Here is a 21,959-nt window from a genome sequence, read left to right on the forward strand (position 1 = left end):
CTGATGGGAATCTTAAATAAGGAGTAGACGGGACCTAAAGGAGACACTGATATAAACAGATAAGCATGCAGACAGGCAGAGAAGTACACAGATAGCCAGGCAGACGGAGGAAGATGGACCGAAAGAGAAAACAAGCAGACAGACAGACAGACAGACAGACAGACAGACAGACAGATAGATAGATAGATAGATAGATAGATAGATAGATAGATAGATAGATAGATAGATAGATAGATAGATAGATAGATAGATTCAAGTCATATTTATCATATAATATTCACATTTCCTTTTTAAAATAATTTACTTTCAAGTCGTGTTAAATAAGTGGGTGTCATTTGCACTTTTTACTCTGGTATCACTACACGGGACCAATATCCTACGCTGAGCATGTGTCAGAAATGATGGGAAATGTTTCTATTGGTGCCGACTGGTGGCGGCTGCAGCTGTACCCGGTAACTTCTCCCCGCTGCGCGCAGCACAAGCGTGCTGAATAAAGTGGGGTTTCAGCAAGGGCACTTGCACTATTTCTCGGGGAGGAGAGAGGTGTGTTGTGTGATTTATATTGGTTGAAACTGCAGCACGCCTCAAGCTTGCGTTACAGCCAGGCGGGTGTCCCATCAAATTCAACACGTCCAGGGTGCTTGTGGCTGACAGACGTCCGCTCGGTTTTGCAAATCGACGCTCTGTCGAAATAGAATTGAGCAATTTCTCTGGCTCGGGGGAGGAATTTATTCCTTCCCGGGCGGCTAACTGTGTTCATGTCAGTGTAACCAAACATTTCAAGGACAAGCGCCGCACTAGCAAACAATGCGCATCGGTCTGATCGACAGCAGGTCGAACTTACGATAACTGTGACAGGAACACACTCCAACAACCGCTCGCTTTTTATATATGAAAGCAGCCTTGCGAACAAGCATCCTGTGAGACGAGTGCATAAATGGCCCGAGACAGTATAATATGAAATTCTTGTTTGAGGATATTGACTCCCCGCGCGTTGAAACTGGAACGTGGGTGAAATTGATTATCAGCCAATGATTTCGATATTGCTTGCTTTTTTATGGCAACCCCGTATTCGGACGTGATGTTAGGAGGAGGAGATAAGGAGCCATAAAAAAGATGCACATAAAAATGTATGCGCACTTAAGATATAAAGCTTCGGTTACCTTGTAAGTCTGATGTGTGGCGGCTGTCCAGGTAAAACTGGCGCTTAAAGGGACAGGCTGCTTTCTGAGGCTGGGAAAAGTGCACTCCACTCGGATGCACGGGTTTGGCAATCTCACATGCACCACCTTGAACCGGACGTGTTCACTTTGGAAAGAGGGGTCCTGTGAAAAGATGCAAAGTGTTGACACGGTAACTCTCAACCTACAGCTCAGACTGTCCCGTGACACGAACATCCTATTCAGCTATTACCTGAAAAACGAAGGCAGTGTTGGAGCCGAAAGCGCGCGGTGGGCTTCGGAGCTGACATCTCCTGGCAACCGAATCCCTGTCCGGACAGTGGGGCTGTCCGTGCACAGCCTGACCCAAAACGTCATTTTAGCACCACGAGGTTTTCGGAGTGAAACAGATAGAGGAAGACATTATGTACACAACACAACAGCTGACGATGGGACAGGACTAGAAGTGTTTTACTCAGACAACGGCATGTCAGTAGACAAAAAAATAAGGAGACTAAATATCCCAAGTCTGCAGACTGGCTAGCCTACTTGTGTAAATACTTTAGCTGGTCAGCTGCTGTTTTTGTTGTTGTTGTTGTTTTCCCTTGTAAAAGCCCTTGGCCGTTTCAGCGTCAAACCTCAGCAGTATGACACTTTTCTCTCGTCACCAAAAAAAGCTAAAGTAATTTGAACGTTGTATTGCTCTCCACTAGCATATTCCACAAGTAACCTGCCTATGCACTGTACATGTAACATCCTGCCATCATATCATACTAGTAGGCCTGTCTGGGAAGCAGAATACAGTTACGGGGTTATTAGTTAGTTATAGGGTTATTAGTTAGTTATGGGGTTATTAGTTTGTTATAGGGTTATTAGGCTACAGAGTGAGCTCATCATGTGTGCACAGTGGCGTAGTCTACTTTTTATGGTGGGTATACTGTATATTTGAGCATTGAAGTGGGTATACTGCATATATGTGTGCCATACAAAACAATGGAGCAATCAATTTTAAGTGGGTATCCTGAAATTTAGAAGTGGGTATACTCCGTATACCTGTGTTCTACGTAGACTACACCACTGTGTGTGCAGGTTGTTCTCCCACTGAGTATTCGCCAGTCCCAGGGGTTCCTGACTGTAGGCCCACTGGTGAGGTGCGGTGGTGAGGCTCGGGCAAACTGGCATGGGCTACATAGATAACTCTATAATTGTATGCCTATGCTCTGCTGACATATTGTAGGCTATTGCCTCCGAGTAGGCCTACTGTTTGGCAAATAGCAGCAGCCTATAATTCACGGGTTGCATGTATGGTCTGAGTAGCTTGCCCCTTTCTGCCCTTGGCGAGTTTGAGTTCACCGCCCCTAGTTTGCTTACACTGCCTATGTCCCGGACTGGCTATGGTATGGGTATGAGTCGCATAACGACAAGGAGGGAAAAAAAACACTTTTGTTGTCTCCCTCATCATGACATAGGATCTGAAGATATGGGTGAGGTAGGGTGACCAGATTTTTTTAGTCCGAAACCGGGACACTTCGCATGTGACTTAAGGACAATATTTGGAGGGCGGGTCTGGGGGTCCTCCCCCAGAAAATTTTGTACTTTTTAGATGTCATTTCCTGCATTCTAATCAATTTTAGGGGGAGGAATGACAAATCGCAACTGTTTCCTTCAGACTTTCTATACAAGCACTGGCTGCCATTAATTGTGGCAGGTAAACATGTAATCTTTTCCATATATTTACCCTGATAGTGGCCAAAACCGGGACATATTTGTGTCCCGACAGAGTTTGCTCGGGACCTGGGACACACAACTCCAAACCGGGACTGTCCCGGTTAAACCAGGACGTCTGGTCACTCTAGGGCAGTGTTTCTCAACCTTTTTTTGGGTGAGGCACCCTTTCAATTCATGAAAAATTTCAAGGCACCCCAAACCAACAAGCCGTAACATGCCATCGCATCTGATACCACAAAAGCTTAGAAAAGTAACACATTTGGAGACGTTCGAAGTTGCAGCTGACTGGGGCGACCTATATTTACTTTATTGTGCGTAAGTGGCAGATTAAAGATTCCACTGACTAGCATTGACTTATCAATTAAGACAAATATATGTCATATTACATAATTTATTCATCAGCCACGTTTCCGCGGCACCCCTGAGAGGGGCCCGCGGCACCCCAGGGTGTCCCGGCACCCCTGTTGAGAAACACTGCTCTAGGGTGAGGCCCTGGCAGGGCTAGCCTACCTAAGTCAGTAACTGCATGCCCCTCATGACATATAGCCTAGCCACCGGGCCTCTCCCACCCTCTCACCTTGCACTACACTATGCAGTAATCGTGTAAATATAGTCGCATAACATTTTCTTGCTTAATTTGTTGCGTAAGTCTTGCACCGGGTACCGTAACAGGCCTACACGATGTGTAAATGTAGTCGCATAACATTTTCCTCCTTCATTTGTTGTGTAGGTCTTGCACTAGTGCACATGTAAATATAGTCACATAACATGTTCCTGTTTAATTTGTTGTGAAGGTCAGCGTGCTGCACAGACACGACATGGTCACTGTTTATATGCTGTACCTTTTTATCAAGATTTGCCCTTTACAGCAAATATAGAAAATACTACCTGTAAATGACACAGGCACATGTGCACAAATGGGGGGGAAAAACTCTCTCAAAGTATGGACTATAGAGAGATAGAGAGACCAACAAATAAAATGAACATCACTAAGGGTCAATACCATATCTTAACAGTAATCCTGAATCACATAATGCGGTCCACACTTCAAGGTGCTTTTCAACTGTAGTGTTGTACTAAACATGGTTCTCTGCAGGAGACCTTTGCACAGTAGGACTTTTGCTGGGGTCTAGCAAGTACACAGTGTTAAACACCTGGATGTAGGGGGTGCTGTGGCACAATGCGCTAAGCCCCACCACATTGCATGCCCATGGGGACCCCGGTTCGAGTCCAGCAGGGGTCATATAGGCCTACCCCATATCTCTCTCCCGCTCATTTCCTGTCTCCTCTCACACTCTCCTGTCATAATAAAGGCCCAAAAAGCCCCCAAAACAGTATTTAAAAAAATCTTAACACTTGGGTCTGTAAGGGGGGCATACAAACAAAAATATACCAAACTAAAGGTCAAGGGTCATCTGCACTATGTTGCCACATTCTAGACACATCAGCATGTCTTTAAACATGATTTCTGTATTCCAGAAGCAGTTCAAAAAGCATGAGGGAGTTGAACAGTTTTGGAAATACAATATTTCCCGATTTAAAAAAATGCACACACAACCAATCGCAACAAAGACCACGACACGCACACAATACAGTAACATTCTGTAAACCAGTCATAGAATATAGATCACAAACCATTGTTTTTAGAAGTAGTTTTCTTAGGCTTATATCAGAGAGACTGGGTAATACTCCTAGAAGCTCTGCTTATATGGGGTAGGCTTATATGAGGTGATGCATAGTCACCCTATAACACACAACTTAAGTGTTACGTAAAGGTATCCTGTGGACATTAGCATTTGGTTGTATTGGTTATACGGGATTAAAGAGAGGCACTTTAGACAAGTGGTTCTCAAACTTTTTGGAATAAACAACCTTCTGTACCTCATTGTAAGCATCCCAACGCCCCCTTGACCACATTATAAGCCTGCCAACGCCCCCCTTAGTATTAAAAAAATAAAATGGACTAATGCCCCCCAATGGCAACTAAGCTCCGCCCAGAGGCGCATCTTGTCACCAGGCTAGGCAGGCAGCTGCTTGGGACCCCTAAGCCTAGATGGTGAAAAACAGTTCAACTTAAAACTATAATAGCTACAATTTGTTTTGAATATTCATTCCTTGGGGTTTTTGCTTGGGGCCCCATTGACACTAGAATCGCCTCTGGCTCCGCCCCCCTCTCAGCTGAATCCTTCTCAGTGCCCCCGTAGGGTTCTCCAACGCCCCCTGGGGGGCCATGGGGCCCCCATTGAGAAACACTTCTCTAGACAATAGCATGTAATGGGCTGTTTTTGTCATGACGTCAGAAACATTTCGTCCAGTGCATTTGACTCAGGTATGAATTGCATCCGGTGACTCATACGCATATACATGCCATTGCTTTCTGGCCGAGACCGGTATAGACCTTGCCTGGTTAACACCAGACCTAATCACAAGTGAGATTAGGTCTGGGGAGTTGCCTATTGTAAATTCCGTATGGGGCCGGAATACTTGGCTATTATGACACACTGCCCTGCTCTCTGATAGGGCAGAGAAACTGTTAAGGTCAGAATGCTTGGCCATTATGACACAGCTCCCATGATCTTGGACGTTATGAGTCATCCTCGCCATACTGTCTTTCAGATCGAAACGATTGTGTAGAACTAAAGGCAGGGAGTTCCCAGGCTAGTATAGACCTGCTTCTCTCAGAACTTGTGTGACATCACTAAGGGTGAAAAAGGCTTCTACAGGACTATTTGATGGTATAGACTAGAAAAAATGGTAAACACTTCATTTTAGGGATACATCTATTAGCACTAATGCATACAATGTTCCTGTAGAAGTAACTTGTAAGGCATGTACAAAGCAAAATCAAACATTTGTTGGGCATGTATTCGCAATGCATAATAAGGGATTTTATTACCATTTTGACCTTAGTAAGGACCTAGTAGGCCTTAGCGTTTGCTTAGTACATGCCTTACAAGGTACTTATGCATTAACATTGTACGTATTAGTGCTTATAGATGAATCCCTAAAATAAAGTGTTACCGAAAAAAATATATGGTATGGTAAAACGCCTCCTTTGCACATTATTCTTATGTTCCAAAAATACCTCAGCAGGCCTCCGCTCCTCCTACTATGTAAAGGGCCATTATAACATGTCCCCTATGCGGTACTGTGGGCCCAAGTGGCCATGTATAGGCTACCTGCTGCCAGTCAGTTGAGGTGAGAGGCATCACACACACACACACACACACACACACACACACACACACACACACACACACAGAACAAGAGAGATAGAGAGAGAGAGAGGGAGAGGGAGAAATAAAAAGAGAACACACACACACACAGAGAGAGAGAGAGAGAGAGAGAGAGAGAGAGAGAGAGAGAGAGAGAGAGAAAGAAAAAGAGAACAGACACACACACACACACACACACACACACACACACACACACAGACATGGCCACGGCGATCGCCTACAGTAACGGCAGGGTAGGTATCTGTTCCATTGGGCCGAGCCAAGCCAAGCCAAGCCAAGCTGATGCGCTAATTTAAACGTGGGCTCCGTAATGCAATGCCGCACTATCACTGCCAGGGGATTATAAAGCACATGTCCTCTTCATACACAACAACCCACCCACGCCGCCCTTTGTCACCGAGCACTGCCGCCGCCACTGCACTGAGTGCTAGCATTACCGTAGTGTGTTGTGTGTGTGTGTGTGTGTGTGTGTGTGTGTGTGTGTGTGTGTGTGTGTGTGTGTGTGTGTGTGTGTGTGTGTGTGTGTGTGTGTTTGCCGACAACCTACTCACACACCCTGCCCATACCTCTAAGGGCACTGCTGTATGTAATGTAAGGGGCTGTATTTTATATGTACCCATCTGAGCGTTTACATGTTAATTCATAAGGGCCTTGCGTTGTGATGGATCTGAGAATGAGACGAACAGTTTGCCTAAAGTTAAAAAAAAAGTGAATTTGTGACTGATTCTGCATTAGATTTATGTTGTTACATATCATTATGCGTTTGCTAATAATTTATACTCAGGTTTCCTTCGACTGCATTAATTAATGTCGGGCAATTAATAAATTAGAACATGCGTAGTAAACATCCACATAAATATGCCATATAATGTCAGACATTATGAGTTTGTTGGTTATGCAGGCTATTAGCAAGAATGTATATCAATAGCATTACTTCCAGCAATAGAATTTGTAAATGCATAAAAGCATCAATGACAAATTCAGATTCCTTGAACAATTTATTTTAGTGAATCCCAGATTTCGCTCGACTTAGCCTAATGAAGGCCATAAATGGGTGAAACATGTTGACTTTTAAAATAAATTGATTGATAATATGATTTAGCTGGTACATTAAAACTTACTTTGTTTGTTTTGTTTGTATTTTTGAAGACTGCCTTGGATACCTCATCTTGGACCACCTGGATCTTTATTTAAAATGCTAGGACACATAGTAGGCCTACAGTAGTTCCAGGGATAGATCACAGTACCCACAGAAAGCCTTTCCACTGCCTCTCCGCCTAAGCTCTCTTTCTCTCATCCGCTTTTTAAAGCAATGGTTATTGTAAAATACACAAGGATATATAACACAAATTCAGATTCAGATATAAACATTGTTTTTTGCAAATCATGGGTTTAATTTTAAAATTGAAAGCTACATACATTCTGTAGTTCGAGTGACAGTGATCAGAGATCCTGCAGACAGGTATGCCTACCTGCCACTCCTAACCGCCTCTAAAACTCTTTACACTTTTATTTCCCACTTCTCCAAGCACTAGTAATAGTAAAAAATACATACAAGGGAAACACAGTTTTTTTTTTAAATGCTGTTTTAATTTAACACTTACAGTGCTGATTTACCATCTTCTAGAATTAATTTGGTCTAAAAGTACTCTCTAAGTGTTGAATGAACACTGCATTATTATTTTCTTTTACTGTGTAGTAGCACAAATGCAGACTCAGCTTCAGTGAATTCCAGGTATCTTGCTTGACTAAAACGGTGGCCAACTTAGTTCCGGTGATAGATCAGAGAGGCTCAAGACAGACGTGCCTGCCGCCCCTAACTGCCTCTGACCACTCTCTCCTCACTCTCTTCTCCTCACTCTCTTCTCTCCACTCTCTTCTCTCTCTCTCTCTCTCTCTTCCACTTTTCCGAGCAGGTCGTTAACATGACCAGGCCATTAACCTCCACACTGCAAATCATTAAGTGGCATTAAAGCAGTGTGGTTAATGTGTTACTGCTGTTGACTGCCACGTTTAGTTAATATTACCTGAAGGAGCCTTCAGAAAAAAACTATTGTATTAATAATAAAAAATAATAATATTTGAAAAAAAAACAATTCATATGCCACTGAATGTACAAAGTAGTATTGGCTGCCTTTTAGTAACCCCACATGCATTTTAAATATCCACGTGTGACAATATCTAAATATATTTTATTAAGCTTGTCCTATATTGCGATGGATTTGACTGCACACACTCCTACTATTAAAACAAAAATAAATACATGTTTTTCATTACAATACATTGATAGTTAATGCAAATTGTGTAAAAAAAAAAACATATAATAATAACCCCTGCGCTTTACAAGACCTTTACAAGGATTTCAGATATTGTTTGCAGGACTGGAATATGTTATTATGAAATTAAGTTGACAAGCTTTAAATAAATCCACATAGCTGCGGATGATATTTTACTTTGTTTTGTCTTCATTGTGTATGTTTTCCATACTACCATATTCACTGCTTTGCTTTCAGAGACAGTGAAATGCAGTTTCCAAACAGAGCAGAGCCCGGGGGTAAGGGGAGGGGGAAAAAAGAAGAAATGTTGGCGCCTGCCTGCCTTCCTCCTATGAGTGAAGTATCTGAAGTGGAGAGGAGGTCAAAAGGTGAGGATATTAAAAGTTGCGTCCCTGTGGATCAGTAGGCAGGGTCCTCGAGGGCGCGATAGAGATAGTGTACCCGACTCATTCCCGGGGCGTCAGAGCAGCCAGGTGAGAGGAGGAGCAGGAGGAGGAGGAGACAAAGAAGTACATAGAAAGGAGAGAGAGAGAGAGAGAGAGAGAGAGAGAGAGAGAGAGAGAGAGAAGGGGAAGGATAAGGAGAAGGAGACAAGTCCCTAATTGCTGTGAGCAATCAATCAGGGCTCAGACACAAACCCCGCGTGCGCCCCTGTGCAACCAAATCCACCAACTTTAGCTGACGCAGGACTAAAGTTCGGCTGCATCGCTCTGGAAGTGTAAGCGCGCGCCCCTCATTCTCATCCTCATTGCCGCCTGACTCCCGACTCCTCTCCAAAACTTCCTTCCGCAAAAAGCACACCTCGGGAGCCGCCACACACACACACACACACACACACACACACACACACACACACACACACACACACACACACACACACACCTCCAGAGACGCCAGAGAGGGAGCGGAGAGGGCCGACCTCCAGGTCGCGTCCCAGGTTTCACCCCCCTCGGCCGGGCCAGGCACTCATCCTGAGCACCCCTGGATAAATGGATGGATAGATGGATAGGTGTATTAATAAACAACACTGTACGCCTCCTCATTGTGCTTCAAGTGTTCTGCCGTTACCCCCATTACACCGACACTGCACACCAGGACAGCCGACACGGGGAGGGAGGTCAAACAGGTCAGTTGTGCTGGGCCCAGGAGGAGAAGGAGGCCCAGAATTGGGTCTTTGCTATATAGCAGGGGTATTCAATTAAATGTGAACGAGGGCCAGTTTTTCTAATTCCTCCCCGTAAAGGGGCCGAACTATACGTGTGTATTATGGTTGCCGACTTTCAATGAAAAAAAGACTTCATTGAAGTGGAGGGTCTGGGGTCCTCCCCAAGAATGTTTTGCATTTGTTAGATGTAATTTCCTGCATTTTAACGTCCCGTGTCCTGTGTCAGCATGATAACGGAACCCATACTTTTATCTCTAATTGATGAAAAACGATTGTGTATTTCAAGGGGCTTGTGGGCGGCCAGAACCTTGCTGTCCAAGGGCCGCATCTGGCCCCAGGGCCGCCATTTGAATAGCCCTGCTATATAGTATGTATGGGGAGGGGGGCCCTTTCGAATGACTTTGTTCCAGGGCCCAGTCAAGGCTGTCAGATGGCCCTGCTGCACCCTGAACCCTGCAACCTGCACCGTGTACCCACACCACACACCACACTATACCGGAGCGAGGCAGAGTGAGCGGACGCCCAAGGAAGTGATGCTGGCGTCAGAGCACCTGACGCCGGGGAACGGCGGTCGGCGGACGGCGGACGGTTAGGGACAGGGGGACAGGGATGGGGGAACAGATATAGCTCAGATAGGTGCAGCGAGGTGAGGTGACACAACACAACACACTCAAAGTGTAACTGCTATTTTTTTTTATTCTGTTTCCACCCTAGACTCTCCACAGGGGAAAAAAGAGGCGAAGAGGAGAATATTTTCCTGATGAAGGTCTCAAACCGAAACGTTGTGAATTAAGCAAAAGGACAATGGTCGGTATGCGGGAGTTGTATAGTTTTTTTTATCTTCTGATCAGCAACCTATGGGTCATCTTCAACACAGTCAGCGGATGTGTGTGAAAAAAATCACAAGTTGTGTGTTGAAAATATATTGGCATACATTTTTGTAAATTGACATTGAGAATGTTTAATAAGGGTCATGATCATTTGCTGTATATTTTGCGAAAGATTTTAACTTGCCACACCCAACCCATTTTCTCTGTGTGATCAAGAAACACCTCAGGAGGTCTGGCAAAAGGGGCTAGATCTACCTGGAGACAATGGAAGCCCCCACAGCTTGGAGACAGACGGGGGATGGTTACTCGCTACTACAAAAAGGCAGATACTCTAGGGAAAGATAGAATGATCTTGATTGTTGCTGTTAGGAAGAGGTCACAGGAGAACAGAATGCAAAAAATGCTTTAATTATTTGTAACTTCATGCCAGATGCTTTGGATAAATAAACCCGCTAAAATCAAGAATTGGACACCATGCTCTCTGACTCTTTAAAAAGAACACGCTGGATTCTAGCCAACACATAGTAAGTTTGGAAAATGATTTGGAAATGGGTTTACAACGTTTGGAACAAAATGGCTAAAATCCAACAATTGGTGACCCCGACTTGTGATAAAGAAGGAGAGCTGGTGGACAAAAAGACAAGAAATGGACGAAGGGGCAGTTGGGTGACAACAACTAACAGCCGCTACAATGTGTAATCAAATGGTAAGCAGACCAATGATTTATCTAAGTACTGTTATTGGGCAGATCAAGGTTTTATTGTTGTCACCCTACTGTAGGCATGTCTAAACAAATGGTTAAAGCATTAAGGTTAAAGTGCACAAGAAATAAATATGGAATACTGGCTTAAGGCAAAGGTCATGCAAAAAAAAATTAAAAAAGAAATACGGACAATCATTATGGCTGGGCAGAGGGGCCCATATTTTGTTGATATAATGGATGGCACATATATTATTGGCTGATTGTTGTGTGGATACTGGACTGTGTTGAGATTACATTGCTCTGAGTTACGTTGCTGGGGAAGTATTGTGGTAGCATTTGTTGGGAATATTGCATTGCTGGTTATTTATTGGAGTGTTTATAGCTGGGGAAAATGGTGCTTGAAGTGTGGGCCTCGTTGAATGTGTTGCTATGATTGTTACAACTGCATTGTGGGAATCGGTGTAGGTTGACCATGAGAGATTTAATCGGATGTTTAGTTAAGAGTGGAATTTGGTAGTTACAGTGTGAATATTGCCTATTTCTATGTGAATTGAATAGCAGTCTCCTTTGTATGTTAATCATTGAAAGAATTAAATTTAACTAACTAAGCTCAAGGAGTTTAGCAGTAAAGGAGGAGTTAAGACATAAACATAATGGACCTTGGAGGAAAGGGTGACTTCAGAGGATTACCTCCAGTGCTAACATCCACTGTGAAGGGTCAATGGGAAGCCATAAAACAACAGCTTATGGCTGCATCGATTGAAAAGGAAAGGAAAGGAACGGGAGAAAAGTATGACAAAATTTGGGAAGAGTTGAGGAGGCAAAAGCATGTGCCAAGAGATACTGAAAAGCGTGACCTGTTGCCACATCTCATCAAAGCAGTACAGTATGCCCAAATTCAGTTGGAGGAACATGAAAAAAACAGGAAGCAGTCCAGGTTCTCTTTCAGAGATAACTGGAAAAGGGAGAAGGAACAATTAGAGTACAAAAGGAGTTGCCTCCATAATATGTCATTAGCCAGCGCAGCGTTGAAATTTGCACAGACACAATCGGAGACATGCCCAGAGAATCAACTCTTGTTGATACAAAACAGACCCACCTCAGTATCTCTGCCACCCGCACCAGCATCATACTTTGCAAATGTCTTGGAAGAAGTGAAACAAACTCCTAATAAAGTATCACAGCAATGTCAAAAGACAGTGGAAAGAGAGACAGGAAATGGAAGGAGCAAGTTGAACACTGTTTGTTAATTGCATGTCAGAAAAAATGGAGACAGGAACATGTTGTGAAACGAGAAAGACAAACGAAAGCAGAGACACAGTGGAGTCACCACTACCTGTGCCTCAGAACATGTTGCCATTGATATGCAAAGACCCCCAGGGGGGAGAGAAGTACAAACCATTCTCCTTCACTGACATGAACTGCATCGTTGAAAAAATGCCCCCTCCGTCAGAAGGGGGAGGGGCATGGATGAGCAAGTTTTTTCAACTCACTTTGGGTCACAAGCTTGCTATTGGAGATTGGAGAGCAATATTGGAGAAACAAGTGACCAGCTTTGATGTTATGCAGATAGAGACCATTGCAGGTACAACCAATTTGGCGGATTCAGAATCATTCACTTCTCATGCTACACACAGTTGGGAGGAGCTATGCGAGCAAAGTTTCCTGTTCCTACAGGGACCACACACACACTCTCATTCACCATGAAAGAAAATGAAGACATATCAGAATTTTCTGATCAGGTGCAAGGACATTTGGACTGATAGAGCAGGGGTGTCACCCTGGCTCTGGACAGTGGCAGACATTGCAATTCAGAAAAGCTATCATGGGAAGCGTACCCAAAACAGTTCGAAAGGCCATGGAGGGCAACCCGGACCTGGCAGGGTGTACCACTGACCAATGGGAACGCACTGAAACATCACATGAAGATACAGCAAGCTAAGGTGCAGGAGGCAAAAGAGGAGACAGATGCAGCACGACTGGAACTATTGAAACTGCAGTTAGAGGAGGCTCGCAACAGAGTTAGTGACACAAAAAATAAATCTGAGTATCAAATGGTTCAACAGACCCTCCACCAAGTGAAAAGAGGCCCAGGGGAATTGGGCAGGAGGCATAGGGCTGGTTGGCGTAGGTCATGGGACAAATGCCATGGCTGTGGTGAGTTGGGTCATTGGAAGAGAATGTGCCCCAAAGTGCAGTGGAGAGGGATCCCAAACATCCCAAATCAATATAGAAGGGGTTATGGGTATGCCACACAGCAAGCGTACCTATTACCACAACCCTCGCCACACCATGGATCAGGGTGTCAGAATTTGGGTGTGGGCATGCCTTGGGGGGCGTCGACACCCTGGGGTCCTTTGACACCCTGGGGAATTGGCCGTATTCATTAGAGGTGGAGCAGAAACCTGACTGACACTGGGGTGATAAAATAATTGTATGAAATGGGCAAGGTTTTCAAATTTTGGATATCAATATAGATTAGTTTTTAGCAATAATTTTAATTCATTCAGGTTTGGAAAAATCATACAATTTGTTTTGGAAAAGGATTAAGTTGCATTTAATCGACCTGGTTTCGTGTGATTTAATTAAGTGAAGATTAACTAATTTTTTTTTTTTAATTTTCTTCTTAGGAGACGATAACAGGATACGGTTGCCTGTTGTGCAAAGCTCGTTGTTGACCTAATCCCTTCAGGATGTCTGGAGACAATGAGATTGGGAGTCGACACCTAGAGAGGAATATACTGTGAATTGCCTTAATCATTTAGTCCTTTCAGGAACATGACCATGGAGTGAAACCAGGGGACCGAGACACATTGGGGAATGTGAACATATCTCTTGTTTTGTATGCTATATGTGAATTTGATTTAATCTACAGGTTAACGATAAGAAGGAATCGGTGTGTCATAACAGGTTATCATCAAGAAGTAACCATGGTTGATTAACTTCAGGGTTCATTCCCTTTTTTCCCCAAGAACAGGAGACTAACATATATGTATTCCTTGTGTGTCCTGTCATTGTATGTCAATGGGCCCTATGTCTGTCTCTGTGTTATGTGTGTTCATGTAAAAAATTGAGAGTGCACGTGCAAAGGTTGAATTAAAAAAAAATGAGAAGAACATGGTTAATATGGCAATTTAATAGAGGCCTACTTACAGTGACGTCATGACATTTATTTTACACATTTTTTGGGTTGTTTCATTTATTGAATTGAGTTTATTCATTCGGTTTCTTCAAGTTGGTTTTGATAATGCTTTCATTTTACGTCTCGATTTGGTTTTCAAATGAATCAATTGGAACCTCTTTGTGAGCATTTTTCTTTTAATAAGCGGTGTTTTCCTTTCTTCAAAAAAACTGATGGGTCTTTCTTTCTCTTTTTGGTTAACAAAGAGTTTGGTTTTGAATTAAGATACATTTGTATGTACTATTTGGGTTTCAAATGGATATTTTTCAACATTTTATTTACTATTTGGGTTACAAATGAATAAGTTTCAGCTTTTTAGAAAGGTGGCTTTCTTTTTTACAACTTGTTCTTCTTTCAGGAAAAGAGGATATGTTTTGATATGTTCCATCAAAATGCAGGAGTTAGACATACTATATTAAAACAAGCTTCATAAGATTTCTAGTTTATAGTTTCCATGACTATATTTTCACCGTTTTGGGTTACTTTAAACAGTGCTTTATTTCTTTAGTTTACTTCACCAATTTTCCCTTTATACATTTTGTTTTTATTAAACAAGAAAACTCACTTTGGTTAGGTATGTTATGATATGGGTAATTGATATGGGTTTTTAAGAAAACTAAAAAGTTATAAAAAGTAATATTCAGCGATAAGTCATAAACAATGCCATTTTAACATGAAACTTTAATTAAACAGCTATTGTACAGACTTTGCCGTCTTCCAAGTTCATCCCCCAGTTCTAATTTTATTTCCAAAAATTGGGCTCAGAACCCAGAGGCGGTGAGGTGCCATAGTTTAAATTGATACAGAATCTCAACAGAGTGCAACCATGTGATCAATCAGCGGTCAACTTGGAGGAAACCAGGTGTCATGAAGTAAAGTACGTGCTCTCTATTGTCTGGCAGTTGCAAACGTTGAGAAATCCAAGGAGATTTATACGGAGTCAGATGGGAGAACTGTGGTTCTCTGCCAGGACATTGAGCAAAGTACTGTATGGTGTCCATGACGGGACACAAAGAACTACGCTGGTTCGATCTATGATATGGGACGACAAAGTCCTAGAGTTGGAAACAAGGGGGTGCACTCTGCTTGTTGAAGGGATAACTTACATAAACTTTGGCACACACCTCCACTATTTTAAAGATTAATCTGTTTGGCTGTGCCATACAGATTAAAGAGAGGGAGAGTTTATTCATGTCATATAGACATGTCATTGACTGTATCTTTAGCTTTCTAAGAGAAGTATCCCCCCCCCCCCTTCTTCTTTCAAAGAGAAGTAATATTCCCCCTTCTAAGAATTCAGGTTTTTTTCCTTACTATAATTTTGGAAGTTGAAAGTTGATTTATGAATTTAGATTAGTAAAGAGGCAAAGGGCTGAAATTGAATTTTTTGCTGTTGTTTCAGAAATGCATATGTTTTTTTTATGGTTTATGGTTTTTACGTTTTTATGGTTTCTCAACCCATGGAAAGTGTGACATAAAAGTTGGGCAGGGTCTGACATGAGAAATGGTGCGCAAACATTTTCTTTTATTCCAGGTTTGTGTTGTGGATTTTCTTTATAACTCTCTGGGTGATGCGATGAAAATGCAATTTTGGAACAATTTTGAATTTTTCTTTTATTCGTCTTTCTTTCTTTCTTTCTTTCTTTGGGCTTATCATTACTATTAAAGAGTTTAACATACTATTGAGAAGCACTTCACCATAGCTGACACTCTCAGGGGCCAAAAAGAACATTTCTATTTTTATGATGTTGCCACGATATTTTTTCAGTTGAAGAGAGGGACTCCAGAGAAAAGGGGTGCCAATATATTGACTGCATTTTTAGTTCTTGTTTTGTATTCTTCTTTTAGGTTTGGTTGTTTATTTTTGAACTGTTGTTTTGGGTTGAACAGAATTTTTGCATTTCAATACCTATAGGCTACTATGGGTAGGCCTATGAATCTCCAACCATAACCCAAGTGATAGCCGTTCGATTGCATTTCAGATAAAGACATGGCAGATGGACATGCTAAGATATTTTTTTTTGTGATTCGATGTTGAATCGAATCAAGAGAGGGAATTGAAAATATATTGGCATACATTTTTGTAAATTGACATTGAGAATGTTTAATAAGGGTCATGATCATTTGCTGTATATTTTGCGAAAGATTTTAACTTGCCACACCCAACCCATTTTCTCTGTGTGATCAAGAAACACCTCAGGAGGTCTGGCAAAAGGGGCTAGATCTACCTGGAGACAATGGAAGCCCCCACAGCTTGGAGACAGACGGGGGATGGTTACTCGCTACTACAAAAAAGGCAGATACTCTAGGGAAAGAGAGAATGATCTTGATTGTTGCTGTTAGGAAGAGGTCACAGGAGAACAGAATGCAAAAAAATGCTTTAATTATTTGTAACTTCATGCCAGATGCTTTGGATAAATAAACCCGCTAAAATCAAGAATTGGACACCATGCTCTCTGACTCTTTAAAAAGAACACGCTGGATTCTAGCCAACACATAGTAAGTTTGGAAAATGATTTGGAAATGGGTTTACAACGTTTGGAACAAAATGGCTAAAATCCAACAGTGTCGAGAAAAAAAAAGAACCGAAACCGAAACTTCAACTCTAACATGCCACTGTCATACAATTAAAAAACCTCACACACACTAAGTCCGCTAAGTCCACACACACACACACACACACACCGCCACCATTCACCCTCCACCCTCTATCCTCCCCCCTCAGCCCCTCATCTTACTTCCTGTCCTGTCCTGTCCTGTCCTGGTCCACCTTGTTGATGTTTAGCTGTGTAGACACCCCTGAACTGTGGCCCTTTGTTTATGTGGTGGTAACACTATCACTTGAGATATCGCGCTCGCCGCAGCGCCGTTATTTATGTCTTGGCACTAATAATTTAGTCGGAAGAAATCTCTTTCCATGCCCTAAACCATGAATCTTAATCCAGTAATGCTCGGCTGATTGGATTTATGACTTATTTATTAAACTTAAGACTAATTGGATCTGCTCTCTCTACTCATTCGGTAAATCAATCTGTCTTGTTTTAAAATGTGAGACAGTTCAGATTAAATGAAATTAGCATCACACTGCACTCTCTCTCTCTCTCTACAAACACACACACACAAACTACATAGCAGGCACCTCAGTGAGTGCAAGTGTCGACTCGCGCATACACATAGAATAATAGCACATGTACATGTAAGTATGGGTTTGGATTAATGCTTCAGTAAATTAGATGGCAATGGTTATGAGCAATGGTTGATGTTAAATTAGATAGCAACGGTTATGAAGCTGACAAAGCTTATGCATGTGTGATGATAAATATCTTTTAAAAGCCGCATGAATACACATACACACACAAACCGTTCTTGTGTGGTGAACAAACGTGATAAAGAAAAAAAATGTAAATATGGTTTCTAGAAATAGGAGGTAGAATATATATGGAGTGAGGAGAATTAAAAAGAAACTTCTGCAGTCCCGATGACGTGACTATAGATTCATACATTTAATATTTAGTAAGCAATAGATCTATCTATCTATCTATCTATCTATCTATCTATCTATCTATCTATCTATCTATCTATCTATCTATCTATCTATCTATCTATCTATCTATCTATCTATCTATCTAATCAACTGAATGCAGGTGCCACAATAACATCTAATGTCTTTGAATTGTCATCTGGCGCAGTGAATGACAAAACGCAAATTCACATGTGTTCCTTTAATAAAATGAAATCTTACAATAGTTTTGTTTTATTTTTTTGTTTTATTGTCTTATTGTCTTGCTTTTATACATTTGTGAATTCAATTTGTATCCCTGCCCTCTTTAAAAACTTTCATGGCAGTATGTTTTTGCCTGGGGTAAAAGGGAGCTCACATTTGAGGAATTCTTTTGAGGCGTCAGCACCTTGGAGAGTTCCCCAAAGCATCACGGGACGTGAACGCCTTTGTTCACGGGCGTTAGCGGGCATTCACACTTTGGGGACCAGTCTCACACAAGCCATATATTAGATGTAGTGGTTGAGGACTTTTTTTGTTTTTCAGTAATACTGGATGCCGTATGCTGACCGTACATGGCATTCCTTGGTGAGACCAATGTCTCTGCTATGCATTTCCGGACCAGTAATGCTGTCGGCCATGTGTCTATGTGTTTGCTCAGTGTAAATGTCAGATACGACCTCAAATACAATATGGCGAAGGCAACCTGATTACATTTTAATTTAACAGAACACAAAATAGCCTCTATAGGTTATCGCGACACAAATCCCATGCATTTAGTGCAATGACAATTATATCGACGTAGTATGTGCATAGGCTTTTCTGAGAAAGGTATTTCACATAACTTTTATCCTATCAAACTGATCGATGGCAGGCTACCTGTTGGACTCGCTTGAAGAAAATACGGAAGAACATCTCAATAATACATTTGCTGTTTAAAAAAAATAGCAGGCTATTCATAGTTTAGAATCTGCTGAGACGCTAGCTTTAAATATTTGAAAAATCAATGAAGACTGCTGTGAGTGCATTGCAATGCACTGGTCCTGTTCCCATTATGTCTGCTCCACCAAACGTTTTTTTCTTCCCCACTCTCCCCTTGCTGTACAATAGGCCTGTACAAATATTCCTGTCGCGTTTGAGCACACAATGCACAGCTCCGAGCCCCTTCCTGCACCGGCTGCCTGGTGTACATGCCGAGGAACCAAGTCTCTTTGCTGCCACCTAACGCAGAGCCGTCCCCACAGATCTGCCTCTCTGTTTCTCCCTCTTCGCCCGCCTCGGCAGCCTGTAATCCACGCAGAGGGACGCTCGCTGAGTCGGCGCCCCGGTCCGACCACGGCAGGCAGGCGGGGAGGCAGGCGAGCGGGATTTTCGGCAAAGGAGGAATTTGTGATATGCTAATTTAATCATTTCTGTCTAGCCTCGCACCTATCAATCTAATCACTTCATCAGTATTCGCAGGCAGTCGAGCCCGCGTGCACAAACACTGGCGCAGCCCTTTCATCCGAGGTGTGTCCCCACTCTTTTAATTTTACTGATGGTTCGCTTTAATTATTATGAAAATTAAATCAAATGTAATCACCAGATTAAAGCAAGCCTCCATGATAATTCAACGGCTCCAACATAAATCTATAAATCTCCACAAGCACGTGGCACTCCGTTCTGTGTAGGCGATTAAAGCGTTTTACATCTACTAACGTACTACATATGCTGTGAAACTCAATTTTATGTTTCAAGGGTATAGACGAGGCCATAATATGTCTTCTTTGATATATAGTGATTTTGTAAATAAAAAATTCAAGATTTATTGCGAGGGTGTAAATATAGTTTAACTGCTTTTGTTACAGGTGTGAAATCATCTGAAATCATAAGAGCTGTGCGTGTGTGTGTGTGTGTGTGTGTGTGTGTGTGTGTGTGTGTGTGTGTGAGAGAGAGAGAGAGAGAGAGAGAGAGATAGTGTGCGTGCGTGCGTGCGCGCGCGTAATGTTGACGGGGGGGGGTGCATGCTCCTATATGAGCGCGCACATACGCTGTAATGCATGTGCGGACCTCATATTTTTTCACCGATCAGAAATAGCATACTGCTTTCTCTAATATCTTACTCGCGTACTTTCACACTGGGCATGTGCATATTTTCCCCAAAACTCTTAGCAAAGTAATCGAGTAGAACTTCTCAGATTTTCAGATCAATATGTGTAAACAAAATATGTTTTGTTTGCATGGTCGCTGTGCCGGTTTAGAACAACATGTTTGTTGAGGTTTAAGGAAAGTGGGTTTTTTTGTTTGTTTGTTTGTTTGATTGTTTTTAGCGCGGAGCAATAAGAATGATGCACCCTCTCTTCGCCTAACACCGCTCAGCGTGACGGATAGTGACATAGAGAGAGACGACTACGCGCCAACACAGAGAGGGAATCGCTGGCTATAACTGACATGGTAACATGTAGACTACTAAAAGAACGCCCACGACCATTGTTAATAAATGACAGTGACAGACGCTTAAAAATGTATGCACTGTTAGGAAGGTACTCACTTGGTGACGGGCTCTGTCTGATCTTATGGTCGGTAATTGGCTGGTGCGTGACGCGAGGTTTGATCTGTTTTGGACAGAGTGAATGCTGGGCGACCGCTTCAGGTGTCGATCACTTTGCGGCTTCTTCAATCAGCAGAGATTGTTTTGGATGCCTTCGGGTTGTTGTGCCGCAGCCACCTATAAATAGCTAACTTTTTTGATGGAATGGGCGAACAAATGAGAGGCGATGGCGTAATTCCTGCGCAGGAGCCCCCTCTCTCTCTGCCACAGTGGCACCCCTGATCTCCGACGCGCTAAAAATAAAGTTGCAACACACTCGAAAGAGTAATTTTGATTGTTTTGTTATAATAACAGGATTAGTGAGACGGAAAGGATGGCAGATTAAACATGGTTCGTGTCTGATATTCAAATGCAAGCGTGTTACGATTTATTTAGCGCTTTTCTGTAATGGCAAAAGTCACCGGCGGTCACATTTGAAGCGAACGGTGGAGATTCTGGCAGTGCTCCCCTAATGCAGTCAGTGGCGATACACTTGACTACTCGTCAAAGTGCGGGATGTAATGACACCTCGTCTCATTATTCGGTTCGAGGCTGATAATAAAGCGCCAGAGAGCTTAACTAGTCTATGGTAATGCACGTGGCGCACTTCACCATGGCGGGTACTTAATAGGTGAGCGCGCGACCATATGTCACACATCCTCTGACACTGAGGGGATGACGTAAGTGGCAGGGTAACATTTGTCAGACAAAATGTAATTCATCATTCACCTTCAATGTCTTGCCGTTTCCGGTGCAACTCCTACTATTAAACCATTTTCCACAGCTCCCTTGAGATTAAAGAAAATATCCACTTTTGTATAAAAGCAGGGACATGCAAGAATATTTTTTTCGCCAGTGACATATTTTCTTATCTAACCTTAACCACGACACTGTTAAAATGAGTTTCAAAAGGCAAAGTTGGTTGAAATTGTTTCTAGTCTGTCTCTTCGGTTCAGGTGCTAGGGGGGAACAAATCACCCGAAATGAAACGTGACTTATCACGTCTGTATTGACAGGCGCGCATTATCAAAGTGGAGAGTGTCTCCTGACAGCTGTTTGTTGCTGGAAATGCGGGGTGACAGTTTTGCGTAGTTTAGGTTACAGGAGCGGTTACAACACCAGCTCTCGTTGATGCCCCTGACACATGACGGCTGTTAAGAACATTTCATAAACTTGCAGCATGTCATTTCATGACGTGTGTTTATAAAATAACCTTGAGTGGTCTTGATTTCACTTTGGAAACACATTTGACAACTTAAGCTCTGCGACTTTTTTTTATCCAAAGCAAAACTTTATAGGGCAAAATATCAATAACTCAAAATGGAAAGTCATATTACGGTATTAACGCCAATAGACATATTTCCAGGTTTGTATGCGCTGATAAGATGCACAGAAATCTTGCGGTAGGCTATGGTGTCAATCCCACGAGGGTTGTGTAGTACACAGGCAAACAAATCAGTCCGACTTCGCTCTAGCTAAGGTGTGTGAGTAAGGCACCAGCTGAAATAAACAACAACAACGCCTGTTTATGCTACATAGCCTAGTGGTCAGCATTACATTAGACAGAATTAATTTGCTGAAAAAATGTATAGGGGGAGTGGAATGTTTCCAA

At 42.5% G+C, this 21,959-nt stretch overlaps 1 long non-coding RNA gene across 2 annotated transcripts in view; it reads right to left on the bottom strand.

Annotated features, from left to right (window-relative positions):
* LOC134470031 (uncharacterized) overlaps positions 1–20,594 on the bottom strand; it is an 85,061-nt gene extending 64,467 nt beyond the window's left edge. Inside the window, exons 1-2 of one of the 2 annotated variants that reach the window (XR_010039122.1) lie at positions 20,309–20,594; positions 1,164–1,325 (exon numbers count right to left, since the gene is read on the bottom strand). This is a non-coding gene — a long non-coding RNA (uncharacterized LOC134470031). Of the gene's footprint in view, positions 1–1,163; positions 1,326–1,413; positions 1,511–20,308 lie in introns of those variants that run through there. The other variant, XR_010039121.1, reaches the window with a different exon arrangement.
* Positions 20,595–21,959: the final 1,365 nt, after the last annotated feature.

Source organism: Engraulis encrasicolus, chromosome 19, assembly GCF_034702125.1.
Source record: "Engraulis encrasicolus isolate BLACKSEA-1 chromosome 19, IST_EnEncr_1.0, whole genome shotgun sequence".
NCBI lineage: Eukaryota > Metazoa > Chordata > Actinopteri > Clupeiformes > Engraulidae > Engraulis > Engraulis encrasicolus.